Source organism: Oncorhynchus mykiss, unplaced genomic scaffold, assembly GCF_013265735.2.
Source record: "Oncorhynchus mykiss isolate Arlee unplaced genomic scaffold, USDA_OmykA_1.1 un_scaffold_284, whole genome shotgun sequence".
Taxonomy (NCBI): Eukaryota; Metazoa; Chordata; class Actinopteri; order Salmoniformes; family Salmonidae; genus Oncorhynchus; species Oncorhynchus mykiss.
In genome coordinates this window covers 89,630-105,109 of record NW_023493738.1, presented here as the reverse complement: position 1 = coordinate 105,109, position 15,480 = coordinate 89,630, and the positions used below count along the sequence as shown (strand labels likewise).

Genomic DNA, 15,480 nt, shown 5'->3' with positions numbered 1-15,480 from the left:
TTGAGTGTATCATGGGATCTCACCTGAAATCTGTGGCTTGACTACAAACCTGTAACCTATGCTACTGTGGCCTATAGAGCTAGAAGGCTGGATAACCAGGTGTGTAAAGGTGTGAAGTGGGACAGATGGCCTGCAGTCCTATCCCAAATGGACAACTAATCCATATGTACTTGCGGAGATCTGAGAGGATGCGATTGGTATAAGAAACACGACTAAACTTCAACCTCCGGAGGGGTCAAAAAAATGCATTTTCGTTGTCGGCAGGATTTGAACCTACGCAGGAAGATCCTAATGGATTTCTAGTCCATCGCCTTAACCACTCGGCCACGACAACGTTGACAGAAGAAAACAGGCTTGTTAGGAGTGAATGGGCCAACAGGCATAGCCTACAGAAAGTGAAATTTAACAACTGAAAGATAATGCAGTAACTCATTATAATGCAATAACACAAAATGTTCCCCTCATTCATTTGTTATTAAGTCCAGCTGTTTTCTTATTTAACCTTGATCTTTGCTCAGCTCCAGAAGGTCTGCATTTGAGAGTGTTTATTATGAATTGTTATTTCACTGTGTGAAGTTGTTATTTCATCATTCTTATTATTACTGATGAGCAGCATGACTCCTGAGAGGCACTAAAAAAATGTCAGAAGTGGGATTTGAACCCACGCCTCCATGGGAGACTGCGACCTGAACGCAGCGCCTTAGACCGCTCGGCCATCCTGACTACAGCACAGTAACTGGGTATCGGGTTAAAGTGTATGCGGTAAAAGTAGAAATATGAACAACGCTCTAAAATCACCACAGAGACCAGAACAACTATGCACGATACTGACTTGCACTTTCAATAGTCATTTGTTTTTATAAATTAAAAAGTCCAGTCATTGATTTAACCTCAATATGGCCTTCAATGGGAAAGAGTAGTAAATCGTCATTGAATGAGCGCTAAACTGGCATCAGAATATGGCCATTCTGATATAAATGATAAAATTCCTCAGATAAGACTGAAAAAGTGTCTGGAAATATCAGCAACCATCAGGGTAAGAGTGACAACAGGTCCACATGGGGGAAATCCTTACAAATGGCTTAATGAGTCATTTCAACGCAATCGTGTTATTATTTATTTTTAGGGTTTAACAAGGCAGCTCACCTGTGACTTGACATTAGATGCGGCGACTTTGATTACCCTGCAGACAATATTTTTGTTCTTCCCGCCAATACAATCCACTGACAACGACCGACGAGTTCTGCGTTCCGAGATCATTTTAGTTATTTGCCTGTTTGGGGCCCGCCTGTGAAATTGCGCGATTCTTGCAATTCTCTTTCAGCCTCTCATCAACTAGCTGTTTTTGCAGAATATTAAAAATACGATAGTTATTCACTACTCATATTAACTAGGTGTCATTTACGTTACCTTAAGTCATTTATTTTTCAACTGGATTTTACAAAGGTGCATGACATGCAGGCGCTAAAAAGTTGTCAGGAGGGGGTTTCAAACCATGCCTATAGGGGAGTCTGCGACCTGAATGACTTAATGGTTATTTTCAATGCAATCGAGTTTTTTCTTTTTCTTTTAGGGTTTAACAAGGTTTCTCACCTGTTACCTGTGGCTTGACTTTAGATGTGGCCAGTTCGATTACCCTGCAGACTATAAGAGTGTCTTCAGAATATGGCCAATTTGACATGAATTTAAAAATGCCTAAGATAGGACCAAAAAAGTGTCTGGAGCTTCCCGTCAGGGTAAGAGTGACAACAGGTTTCCACATGTCAAAATGGGGGAAATCTTAGCAAATGGCTTCATGGTTATTCATGAGAATCGTGTTGTTGTATTGTTGAGTGTATCATGGGATCTCACCTGAAATCTGTGGCTTGACTACAAACCTGTAACCTATGCTACTGTGGCCTATAGAGCTAGAAGGCTGGATAACCAGGTGTGTAAAGGTGTGAAGTGGGACAGATGGCCTGCAGTCCAATCCCAAATGGACAACTAATCCCTATGTACTTGCGGAGATCTGAGAGGATGCGATTGGTATAAGAAACACGACTAAACTTCAACCTCCGGAGGGGTCAAAAAAATACATTTTCGTTGTCAGCAGGATTTGAAACTGCGCAGGAAGATCCTAATGGATTTCTAGTCCATCGCCTTAACCACTCGGCCACGATAACGTTGACAGAAGAAAACAAGCTTGTTAGGAGTGAATGGGCCAACAGGCATAGCCTACAGAAAGTGAAATTTAACAACTGAAAGATAATGCAGTAACTCATTATAATGCAATAACACAAAATGTTCCCCTCATTCATTTGTTATTAAGTCCAGCTGTTTTCTTATTTAACATTGATCTTTGCTCAGCTCCAGAAGGTCTGCATTTGAGAGTGTTTATTATGAATTGTTATTTCACTGTGTGAAGTTGTTATTTCATCATTCTTATTATTACTGCTGAGCAGCATGACTCCTGAGAGGCACTAAAAGACTGTCAGAAGTGGGATTTGAACCCACGCCTCCATGGGAGACTGCGACCTGAACGCAGCGCCTTAGACCGCTCGGCCATCCTGACTACAGCACAGTAACCGGGTACCGGGTTAAAGTGTATGCGGTAAAAGTAGAAATATGAACAACGCTCTAAAATCACCACAGAGACCAGAACAACTATGCACGATACTGACTTGCACTTTCAATAGTCATTTGTTTTTATAAATTAAAAAGTCCAGTCATTGATTTAACCTCAATATGGCCTTCAATGGGAAAGAGTAGTAAATCGTCATTGAATGAGCGCTAAACTGGCATCAGAATATGGCCATTCTGATATAAATGATAAAATTCCTCAGATAAGACTGAAAAAGTGTCTGGAAATATCAGCAACCATCAGGGTAAGAGTGACAACAGGTCCACATGGGGGAAATCCTTACAAATGGCTTAATGAGTCATTTCAACGCAATCGTGTTATTATTTATTTTTAGGGTTTAACAAGGCAGCTCACCTGTGACTTGACATTAGATGCGGCGACTTTGATTACCCTGCAGACGATATTTTTGTTCTTCCCGCCAATACAATCCACTGACAACGACCGACGAGTTCTGCGTTCCGAGATTATTTTTGTTATTTGCCTGTTTGGGGCCTGCCTGTGAAATTGCGCGATTCTTGCAATTCTCTTTCAGCCTCTCATCAACTAGCTGTTTTTGCAGAATATTAAAAATATGATAGTTATTCACTACTCATATTAACTAGGTGTCATTTACGTTACCTTAAGTCATTTATTTTTCAACTGGATTTTACAAAGGTGCATGACATGCAGGCGCTAAAAAGTTGTCAGGAGGGGGTTTCAAACCATGCCTATAGGGGAGTCTGCGACCTGAATGACTTAATGGTTATTTTCAATGCAATCAAGTTTTTTCTTTTTCTTTTAGGGTTTAACAAGGTTTCTCACCTGTTACCTGTGGCTTGACTTTAGATGTGGCCAGTTCGATTACCCTGCAGACTATAAGAGTGTCTTCAGAATATGGCCAATTTGACATGAATTTAAAAATGCCTCAGATAGGACCAAAAAAGTGTCTGGAGCTTCCCGTCAGGGTAAGAGTGACAACAGGTTTCCACATGTCAAAATGGGGGAAATCTTAGCAAATGGCTTAATGGTTATTCATGAGAATCGTGTTGTTGTATTGTTGAGTGTATCATGGGATCTCACCTGAAATCTGTGGCTTGACTACAAACCTGTAACCTATGCAACTGTGGCCTATAGAGCTAGAAGGCTGGATAACCAGGTGTGTAAAGGTGTGAAGTGGGATAGATGGCCTGCAGTCCTATCCCAAATGGACAACTAATCCCTATGTACTTGCGGAGATCTGAGAGGATGCGATTGGTATAAGAAACACGACTAAACTTCAACCTCCGGAGGGGTCAAAAAAATGCATTTTCGTTGTCGGCAGGATTTGAACCTGCGCAGGAAGATCCTAATGAATTTCTAGTCCATCGCCTTAACCACTCGGCCACGACAACTTTGACAGAAAAAAACAGGCTTGTTAGGAGTGAATGGGCCAACAGGCATAGCCTACAGCGAGTGAAATTTAACAACTGATTAACAACTGATTAACTCATTATAATGCAACATGGAACACAAAATGTTCCCCTCATTCATTTGTTATTAAGTCCAGCTGTTTTCTTATTTAACCTTGATCTTTGCTCAGCTCCAGAAGGTCTGCATTTGAGAGTGTTTATTATGAATTGTTATTTCACTGTGTGAAATTGTTATTTCATCATTCTTATTATTACTGCTGAGCAGCATGACTCCTGAGAGGCACTAGAAAACTGTCAGAAGTGGGATTTGAACCCTCGCCTCCATGGGAGACTGCAACCTGAACGCAGCGCCTTAGACCGCTCGGCCATCCTGACTACAGTACAGTAACTGGGTATCGGGTTAAAGTGTATGCGGTAAAAGTAGAAATATGAACAACGCTCTAAAATCACCACAGAGACCAGAACAACTATGCACGATACTGACTTGCACTTTCAATAGTCATTTGTTTTTATAAATTAAAAAGTCCAGTCATTGATTTAACCTCAATATGGCCTTCAATGGGAAAGAGTAGTAAATCGTCATTGAATGAGCGCTAAACTGGCATCAGAATATGGCCATTCTGATATAAATGATAAAATTCCTTAGATAAGACTGAAAAAGTGTCTGGAAATATCAGCAACCATCAGGGTAAGAGTGACAACAGGTCCACATGGGGGAAATCCTTACAAATGGCTTAATGGGTCATTTCAACGCAATCGTGTTATTATTTATTTTTAGGGTTTAACAAGGCAGCTCACCTGTGACTTGACATTAGATGCGGCGACTTCGATTATCCTGCAGACTATATTTTTGTTCTTCCCGCCAATACAATCCACTGACAACGACCGACGAGTTCTGCGTTCCGAGATTATTTTTGTTTTTTGCCTGTTTGGGGCCCGCCTGTGAAATTGCGCGATTCTTGCAATTCTCTTTCAGCCTCTCATCAACTACCTGTTTTTGCAGAATATTAAAAATACGATAGTTATTCACTACTCATATTAACTAGGTGTCATTTACGTTACCTTAAGTCATTTATTTTTCAACTGGATTTTACAAAGGTGCATGACATGCCGGCGCTAAAAAGTTGTCAGGAGGGGGTTTCAAACCATGCCTATAGGGGAGTCTGCGACCTGAATGACTTAATGGTTATTTTCAATGCAATCAAGTTTTTTCTTTTTCTTTTAGGGTTTAACAAGGTTTCTCACCTGTTACCTGTGGCTTGACTTTAGATGTGGCCAGTTGGATTACCCTGCAGACTATAAGAGTGTCTTCAGAATATGGCCAATTTGACATGAATTTAAAAATGCCTCAGATAGGACCAAAAAAGTGTCTGGAGCTTCCCGTCAGGGTAAGAGTGACAACAGGTTTCCACATGTCAAAATGGGGGAAATCTTAGCAAATGGCTTCATGGTTATTCATGAGAATCGTGTTGTTGTATTGTTGAGTGTATCATGGGATCTCACCTGAAATCTGTGGCTTGACTACAAACCTGTAACCTATGCTACTGTGGCCTATAGAGCTAGAAGGCTGGATAACCAGGTGTGTAAAGGTGTGAAGTGGGATAGATGGCCTGCAGTCCTATCCCAAATGGACAACTAATCCCTATGTACTTGCGGAGATCTGAGAGGATGCGATTGGTATAAGAAACACGACTAAACTTCAACCTCCGGAGGGGTCAAAAAAATGAATTTTCATTGTCGGCAGGATTTGAACCTGCGCTGGAAGATCCTAATGGATTTCTAGTCCATCGCCTTAACCACTCGGCCACGACAACGTCGACAGAAGAAAACAGGCTTGTTAGGAGTGAATGGGCCAACAGGCATAGCCTACAGAAAGTGAAATTTAACAACTGAAAGATAATGCAGTAACTCATTATAATGCAATAACACAAAATGTTCCCCTCATTCATTTGTTATTAAGTCCAGCTGTTTTCTTATTTAACCTTGATCTTTGCTCAGCTGCAGAAGGTCTGCATTTGAGAGTGTTTATTATGAATTGTTATTTCACTGTGTGAAGTTGTTATTTCATCATTCTTATTATTACTGCTGAGCAGCATGACTCCTGAGAGGCACTAAAAAACTGTCAGAAGTGGGATTTGAATCCACGCCTCCATGGGAGACTGCGAACTGAACGCAACGCCTTAGACCGCTCGGCCATCCTGACTACAGCACAGTAACTGGGTATCGGGTTAAAGTGTATGCGGTAAAAGTAGAAATATGAACAACGCTCTAAAATCACCACAGAGACCAGAACAACTATGCACGATACTGACTTGCACTTTCAATAGTCATTTGTTTTTATAAATTAAAAAGTCCAGTCATTGATTTAACCTCAATATGGCCTTCAATGGGAAAGAGTAGTAAATCGTCATTGAATGAGCGCTAAACTGGCATCAGAATATGGCCATTCTGATATAAATGATAAAATTCCTCAGATAAGACTGAAAAAGTATCTGGAAATATCAGCAACCATCAGGGTAAGAGTGACAACAGGTCCACATGGGGGAAATCCTTACAAATGGCTTAATGAGTCATTTCAACGCAATCGTGTTATTATTTATTTTTAGGGTTTAACAAGGCAGCTCACCTGTGACTTGACATTAGATGCGGCGACTTTGATTACCCTGCAGACGATATTTTTGTTCTTCCCGCCAATACAATCCACTGACAACGACCGACGAGTTCTGCGTTCCGAGATTATTTTTGTTATTTGCTGTTTGGGGCCCACCTGTGAAATTGCGCGATTCTTGCAATTCTCTTTCAGCCTCTCATCAACTAGCTGTTTTTGCAGAATATTAAAAATACGATAGTTATTCACTACTCATATTAACTAGGTGTCATTTAAGTTACCTTAAGTCATTTATTTTTCAACTGGATTTTACAAAGGTGCATGACATGCAGGCGCTAAAAAATTGTCAGGAGGGGGTTTCAAACCATGCCTATAGGGGAGTCTGCGACCTGAATGACTTAATGGTTATTTTCAATGCAATCAAGTTTTTTCTTTTTCTTTTAGGGTTTAACAAGGTTTCTCACCTGTTACCTGTGGCTTGACTTTAGATGTGGCCAGTTCGATTACCCTGCAGCCTAAGAGTGTCTTCAGAATATGGCCAATTTGACATGAATTTAAAAATGCCTCAGATATGACCAAAAAAGTGTCTGGAGCTTCCCGTCAGGGTAAGAGTGACAACAGGTTTCCACATGTCAAAATGGGGGAAATCTTAGCAAATGGCTTCATGGTTATTCATGAGAATCGTGTTGTTGTATTGTTGAGTGTATCATGGGATCTCACCTGAAATCTGTGGCTTGACTACAAACCTGTAACCTATGCTACTGTGGCCTATAGAGCTAGAAGGCTGGATAACCAGGTGTGTAAAGGTGTGAAGTGGGATAGATGGCCTGCAGTCCTATCCCAAATGGACAACTAATCCCTATGTACTTGCGGAGATCTGAGAGGATGCGATTGGTATAAGAAACACGACTAAACTTCAACCTCCGGAGGGGTCAAAAAAATGCATTTTCATTGTCGGCAGGATTTGAACCTGCGCTGGAAGATCCTAATGGATTTCTAGTCCATCGCCTTAACCACTCGGCCACGACAACGTCGACAGAAGAAAACAGGCTTGTTAGGAGTGAATGGGCCAACAGGCATAGCCTACAGAAAGTGAAATTTAACAACTGAAAGATAATGCAGTAACTCATTATAATGCAATAACACAAAATGTTCCCCTCATTCATTTGTTATTAAGTCCAGCTGTTTTCTTATTTAACCTTGATCTTTGCTCAGCTGCAGAAGGTCTGCATTTGAGAGTGTTTATTATGAATTGTTATTTCACTGTGTGAAGTTGTTATTTCATCATTCTTATTATTACTGCTGAGCAGCATGACTCCTGAGAGGCACTAAAAAGCTGTCAGAAGTGGGATTTGAACCCACGCCTCCATGGGAGACTGCGACCTGAACGCAGCACCTTAGACCGCTCGGCCATCCTGACTACAGCACAGTAACTGGGTATCGGGTTAAAGTGTATGCGGTAAAAGTAGAAATATGAACAACGCTCTAAAATCACCACAGAGACCAGAACAACTATGCACGATACTGACTTGCACTTTCAATAGTCATTTGTTTTTATAAATTAAAAAGTCCAGTCATTGATTTAACCTCAATATGGCCTTCAATGGGAAAGAGTAGTAAATCGTCATTGAATGAGCGCTAAACTGGCATCAGAATATGGCCATTCTGATATAAATGATAAAATTCCTCAGATAAGACTGAAAAAGTATCTGGAAATATCAGCAACCATCAGGGTAAGAGTGACAACAGGTCCACATGGGGGAAATCCTTACAAATGGCTTAATGAGTCATTTCAACGCAATCGTGTTATTATTTATTTTTAGGGTTTAACAAGGCAGCTCACCTGTGACTTGACATTAGATTGCGGCGACTTTCGATTACCCTGCAGACGATATTTTTGTTCTTCCCGCCAATACAATCCACTGACAACGACCGACGAGTTCTGCGTTCCGAGATTATTTTTGTTATTTGCCTGTTTGGGGCCCACCTGTGAAATTGCGCGATTCTTGCAATTCTCTTTCAGCCTCTCATCAACTAGCTGTTTTTGCAGAATATTAAAAATACGATAGTTATTCACTACTCATATTAACTAGGTGTCATTTACGTTACCTTAAGTCATTTATTTTTCAACTGGATTTTACAAAGGTGCATGACATGCAGGCGCTAAAAAGTTGTCAGGAGGGGGTTTCAAACCATGCCTATAGGGGAGTCTGCGACCTGAATGACTTAATGGTTATTTTCAATGCAATCGAGTTTTTTCTTTTTCTTTTAGGGTTTAACAAGGTTTCTCACCTGTTACCTGTGGCTTGACTTTAGATGTGGCCAGTTCGATTACCCTGCAGCCTATAAGAGTGTCTTCAGAATATGGCCAATTTGACATGAATTTAAAAATGCCTCAGATAGGACCAAAAAAGTGTCTGGAGCTTCCCGTCAGGGTAAGAGTGACAACAGGTTTCCACATGTCAAAATGGGGGAAATCTTAGCAAATGGCTTCATGGTTATTCATGAGAATCGTGTTGTTGTATTGTTGAGTGTATCATGGGATCTCACCTGAAATCTGTGGCTTGACTACAAACCTGTAACCTATGCTAACTGTGGCCTATAGAGCTAGAAGGCTGGATAACCAGGTGTGTAAAGGTGTGAAGTGGGATAGATGGCCTGCAGTCCTATCCCAAATGGACAACTAATCCCTATGTACTTGCGGAGATCTGAGAGGATGCGATTGGTATAAGAAACACTGACTAAACTTCAACCTCCGGAGGGGTCAAAAAAATGCATTTTCATTGTCGGCAGGATTTGAACCTGCGCAGGAAGATCCTAATGGATTTCTAGTCCATCGCCTTAACGACTCGGCCACGACAACGTTGACAGAAGAAAACAAGGCTTGTTAGGAGTGAATGGGCCAACAGGCATAGCCTACAGAAAGTGAAATTTAACAACTGAAAGATAATGCAGTAACTCATTATAATGCAATAACACAAAATGTTCCCCTCATTAATTTGTTATTAAGTCCAGCTGTTTTCTTATTTAACCTTGATCTTTGCTCAGCTCCAGAAGGTCTGCATTTGAGAGTGTTTATTATGAATTGTTATTTCACTGTGTGAAGTTGTTATTTCATCATTCTTATTATTACTGCTGAGCAGCATGACTCCTGAGAGGCACTAAAAAACTGTCAGAAGTGGGATTTGAACCCACGCCTCCATGGGAGACTGCGACCTGAACGCAAGCGCCTTAGACCGCTCGGCCATCCTGACTACAGCACAGTAATTGGGTATCGGGTTAAAGTGTATGCGGTAAAAGTAGAAATATGAACAACGCACTAAAATCACCACAGAGACCAGAACAACTATGCACGATACTGACTTGCACTTTCAATAGTCATTTGTTTTTATAAATTAAAAAGTCCATTCATTGATTTAACCTCAATATGGCCTTCAATGGGAAAGAGTAGTAAATCGCCATTGAATGAGCGCTAAACTGGCATCAGAATATGGCCATTCTGATATAAATGATAAAATTCCTCAGATAAGACTGAAAAAGTGTCTGGAAATATCAGCAACCATCAGGGTAAGAGTGACAACAGGTCCACATGGGGGAAATCCTTACAAATGGCTTAATGGGTCATTTCAACGCAATCGTGTTATTATTTATTTTTAGGGTTTAACAAGGCAGCTCACCTGTGACTTGACATTAGATTTGGCGACTTCGATTACCCTGCAGACGATATTTTTGTTCTTCCCGCCAATACAATCCACTGACAACGACCGACGAGTTCTGCGTTCCGAGATTATTTTTGTTATTTGCCTGTTTGGGGCCCGCCTGTGAAATTGCGCGATTCTTGCAATTCTCTTTCAGCCTCTCATCAACTAGCTGTTTTTGCAGAATATTAAAAATACGATAGTTATTCACTACTCATATTAACTAGGTGTCATTTACGTTACCTTAAGTCATTTATTTTTCAACTGGATTTTACAAAGGTGCATGACATGCAGGCGCTAAAAAGTTGTCAGGAGGGGGTTTCAAACCATGCCTATAGGGGAGTCTGCGACCTGAATGACTTAATGGTTATTTTCAATGCAATCAAGTTTTTTCTTTTTCTTTTAGGGTTTAACAAGGTTTCTCACCTGTTACCTGTGGCTTGACTTTAGATGTGGCCAGTTGGATTACCCTGCAGACTATAAGAGTGTCTTCAGAATATGGCCAATTTGACATGAATTTAAAAATGCCTCAGATAGGACCAAAAAAGTGTCTGGAGCTTCCCGTCAGGGTAAGAGTGACAACAGGTTTCCACATGTCAAAATGGGGGAAATCTTAGCAAATGGCTTCATGGTTATTCATGAGAATCGTGTTGTTGTATTGTTGAGTGTATCATGGGATCTCACCTGAAATCTGTGGCTTGACTACAAACCTGTAACCTATGCTACTGTGGCCTAGAGAGCTAGTAGGCTGGATAACCAGGTGTGTAAAGGTGTGAAGTGGGATAGATGGCCTGCAGTCCTATCCCAAATGGACAACTAATCCCTATGTACTTGCGGAGATCTGAGAGGATGCGATTGGTATAAGAAACACGACTAAACTTCAACCTCGGGAGGGGTCAAAAAAATGCATTTTCGTTGTCAGCAGGATTTGAACCTGCGCAGGAAGATCCTAATGGATTTCTAGTCCATCGCCTTAACCACTCGGCCACGACAACGTTGACAGAAGAAAACAAGCTTGTTAGGAGTGAATGGGCCAACAGGCATAGCCTACAGAAAGTGAAATTTAACAACTGAAAGATAATGCAGTAACTCATTATAATGCAATAACACAAAATGTTCCCCTCATTAATTTGTTATTAAGTCCAGCTGTTTTCTTATTTAACCTTGATCTTTGCTCAGCTCCAGAAGGTCTGCATTTGAGAGTGTTTATTATGAATTGTTATTTCACTGTGTGAAGTTGTTATTTCATCATTCTTATTATTACTGCTGAGCAGCATGACTCCTGAGAGGCACTAAAAAACTGTCAGAAGTGGGATTTGAACCCACGCCTCCATGGGAGACTGCGACCTGAACGCAGCGCCTTAGACCGCTCGGCCATCCTGACTACAGCACAGTAATTGGGTATCGGGTTAAAGTGTATGCGGTAAAAGTAGAAATATGAACAACGCTCTAAAATCACCACAGAGACCAGAACAACTATGCACGATACTGACTTGCACTTTCAATAGTCATTTGTTTTTATAAATTAAAAAGTCCATTCATTGATTTAACCTCAATATGGCCTTCAATGGGAAAGAGTAGTAAATCGCCATTGATTGAGCGCTAAACTGGCATCAGAATATGGCCATTCTGATATAAATGATAAAATTCCTCAGATAAGACTGAAAAAGTGTCTGGAAATATCAGCAACCATCAGGGTAAGAGTGACAACAGGTCCACATGGGGGAAATCCTTACAAATGGCTTAATGAGTCATTTTAACGCAATCGTGTTATTATTTATTTTTAGGGTTTAACAAGGCAGCTCACCTGTGACTTGACATTAGATGTGGCGACTTCGATTACCCTGCAGACGATATTTTTGTTCTTCCCGCCAATACAATCCACTGACAACGACCGACGAGTTCTGCGTTCCGAGATTATTTTTGTTATTTGCCTGTTTGGGGCCCGCCTGTGAAATTGCGCGATTCTTGCAATTCTCTTTCAGCCTCTCATCAACTAGCTGTTTTTGCAGAATATTACAAATACGATAGTTATTCACTACTCATATTAACTAGGTGTCATTTACGTTACCTTAAGTCATTTATTTTTCAACTGGATTTTACAAAGGTGCATGACATGCAGGCGCTAAAAAGTTGTCAGGAGGGGGTTTCAAACCATGCCTATAGGGGAGTCTGCGACCTGAATGACTTAATGGTTATTTTCAATGCAATCAAGTTTTTTCTTTTTCTTTTAGGGTTTAACAAGGTTTCTCACCTGTTACCTGTGGCTTGACTTTAGATGTGGCCAGTTCGATTACCCTGCAGACTATAAGAGTGTCTTCAGAATATGGCCAATTTGACATGAATTTAAAAATGCCTCAGATAGGACCAAAAAAGTGTCTGGAGCTTCCCGTCAGGGTAAGAGTGACAACAGGTTTCCACATGTCAAAATGGGGGAAATCTTAGCAAATGGCTTAATGATTATTCATGAGAATCGTGTTGTTGTATTGTTGAGTGTATCATGGGATCTCACCTGAAATCTGTGGCTTGACTACAAACCTGTAACCTATGCAACTGTGGCCTATAGAGCTAGAAGGCTGGATAACCAGGTGTGTAAAGGTGTGAAGTGGGATAGATGGCCTGCAGTCCTATCCCAAATGGACAACTAATCCCTATGTACTTGCGGAGATCTGAGAGGATGCGATTGGTATAAGAAACACGACTAAACTTCAACCTCCGGAGGGGTCAAAAAAATGCATTTTCATTGTCGGCAGGATTTGAACCTGCGCAGGAAGATCCTAATGGATTTCTAGTCCATCGCCTTAACCACTCGGCCACGACAACGTTGACAGAAGAAAACAGGCTTGTTAGGAGTGAATGGGCCAACAGGCATAGCCTACAGAAAGTGAAATTTAACAACTGAAAGATAATGCAGTAACTCATTATAATGCAATAACACAAAATGTTCCCCTCATTCATTTGTTATTAAGTCCAGCTGTTTTCTTATTTAACCTTGATCTTTGCTCAGCTCCAGAAGGTCTGCATTTGAGAGTGTTTATTATGAATTGCTATTTCACTGTGTGAAGTTGTTATTTCATCATTCTTATTATTACTGCTGAGCAGCATGACTCCTGAGAGGCACTAAAAAACTGTCAGAAGTGGGATTTGAACCCACGCCTCCATGGGAGACTGCGACCTGAACGCAGCGCCTTAGAACGCTCGGCCATCCTGACTACAGCACAGTAACTGGGTATCGGGTTAAAGTGTATGCGGTAAAAGTAGAAATATGAACAACGCTCTAAAATCACCACAGAGACCAGAACAACTATGCACGATACTGACTTGCACTTTCAATAGTCATTTGTTTTTATAAATTAAAAAGTCCAGTCATTGATTTAACCTCAATATGGCCTTCAATGGGAAAGAGTAGTAAATCGTCATTGAATGAGCGCTAAACTGGCATCAGAATATGGCCATTCTGATATAAATGATAAAATTCCTCAGATAAGACTGAAAAAGTGTCTGGAAATATCAGCAACCATCAGGGTAAGAGTGACAACAGGTCCACATGGGGGAAATCCTTACAAATGGCTTAATGGGTCATTTCAACGCAATCGTGTTATTATTTATTTTTAGGGTTTAACAAGGCAGCTCACCTGTGACTTGACATTAGATGCGGCGACTTCGATTACCCTGCAGACGATATTTTTGTTCTTCCCGCCAATACAATCCACTGACAACGACCGACGAGTTCTGCGTTCCGAGATTATTTTTGTTATTTGCCTGTTTGGGGCCTGCCTGTGAAATTGCGCGATTCTTGCAATTCTCTTTCAGCCTCTCATCAACTAGCTGTTTTTGCAGAATATTAAAAATACGATAGTTATTCACTACTCATATTAACTAGGTGTCATTTTCGTTACCTTAAGTCATTTATTTTTCAACTGGATTTTACAAAGGTGCATGACATGCAGGCGCTAAAAAGTTGTCAGGAGGGGGTTTCAAACCATGCCTATAGGGGAGTCTGCGACCTGAATGACTTAATGGTTATTTTCAATGCAATCGAGTTTTTTCTTTTTCTTTTAGGGTTTAACAAGGTTTCTCACCTGTTACCTGTGGCTTGACTTTAGATGTGGCCAGTTGGATTACCCTGCAGACTATAAGAGTGTCTTCAGAATATGGCCAATTTGACATGAATTTAAAAATGCCTCAGATAGGACCAAAAAAGTGTCTGGAGCTTCCCGTCAGGGTAAGAGTGACAACAGGTTTCCACATGTCAAAATGGGGGAAATCTTAGCAAATGGCTTCATGGTTATTCATGAGAATCGTGTTGTTGTATTGTTGAGTGTATCATGGGATCTCACCTGAAATCTGTGGCTTGACTACAAACCTGTAACCTATGCTACTGTGGCCTAGAGAGCTAGTAGGCTGGATAACCAGGTGTGTAAAGGTGTGAAGTGGGATAGATGGCCTGCAGTCCTATCCCAAATGGACAACTAATCCCTATGTACTTGCGGAGATCTGAGAGGATGCGATTGGTATAAGAAACACGACTAAACTTCAACCTCGGGAGGGGTCAAAAAAATGCATTTTCGTTGTCGGCAGGATTTGAACCTGCGCAGGAAGATCCTAATGGATTTCTAGTCCATCGCCTTAACCACTCGGCCACGACAACGTTGACAGAAGAAAACAAGCTTGTTAGGAGTGAATGGGCCAACAGGCATAGCCTACAGAAAGTGAAATTTAACAACTGAAAGATAATGCAGTAACTCATTATAATGCAATAACACAAAATGTTCCCCTCATTAATTTGTTATTAAGTCCAGCTGTTTTCTTATTTAACCTTGATCTTTGCTCAGCTCCAGAAGGTCTGCATTTGAGAGTGTTTATTATGAATTGTTATTTCACTGTGTGAAGTTGTTATTTCATCATTCTTATTATTACTGCTGAGCAGCATGACTCCTGAGAGGCACTAAAAAACTGTCAGAAGTGGGATTTGAACCCACGCCTCCATGGGAGACTGTGACCTGAACGCAGCGCCTTAGACCGCTCGGCCATCCTGACTACAGCACAGTAATTGGGTATCGGGTTAAAGTGTATGCGGTAAAAGTAGAAATATGAACAACGCTCTAAAATCACCACAGAGACCAGAACAACTATGCACGATACTGACTTGCACTTTCAATAGTC

The 15,480-nt window shown here is 40.9% G+C and overlaps 6 non-coding genes across 6 annotated transcripts; all 6 read right to left on the bottom strand.

Annotated features, from left to right (window-relative positions):
- Positions 1 to 252: 252 nt before the first annotated feature.
- On the bottom strand, positions 253 to 334 carry trnas-aga. The gene has a single exon. It is a non-coding gene; the product is annotated as a tRNA-Ser (tRNA).
- A 306-nt stretch (positions 335 to 640) lies between these two features.
- On the bottom strand, positions 641 to 723 carry trnal-cag. The gene has a single exon. It is a non-coding gene; the product is annotated as a tRNA-Leu (tRNA).
- A 1,745-nt stretch (positions 724 to 2,468) lies between these two features.
- Positions 2,469 to 2,551, bottom strand: trnal-cag. Its single transcript has one exon. It is a non-coding gene; the product is annotated as a tRNA-Leu (tRNA).
- Positions 2,552 to 11,227: 8,676 nt separating this feature from the next.
- On the bottom strand, positions 11,228 to 11,309 carry trnas-aga. The gene has a single exon. It is a non-coding gene; the product is annotated as a tRNA-Ser (tRNA).
- A 306-nt stretch (positions 11,310 to 11,615) lies between these two features.
- On the bottom strand, positions 11,616 to 11,698 carry trnal-cag. Its single transcript has one exon. It is a non-coding gene; the product is annotated as a tRNA-Leu (tRNA).
- Positions 11,699 to 14,883: 3,185 nt separating this feature from the next.
- On the bottom strand, positions 14,884 to 14,965 carry trnas-aga. Its single transcript has one exon. It is a non-coding gene; the product is annotated as a tRNA-Ser (tRNA).
- Positions 14,966 to 15,480: the final 515 nt, after the last annotated feature.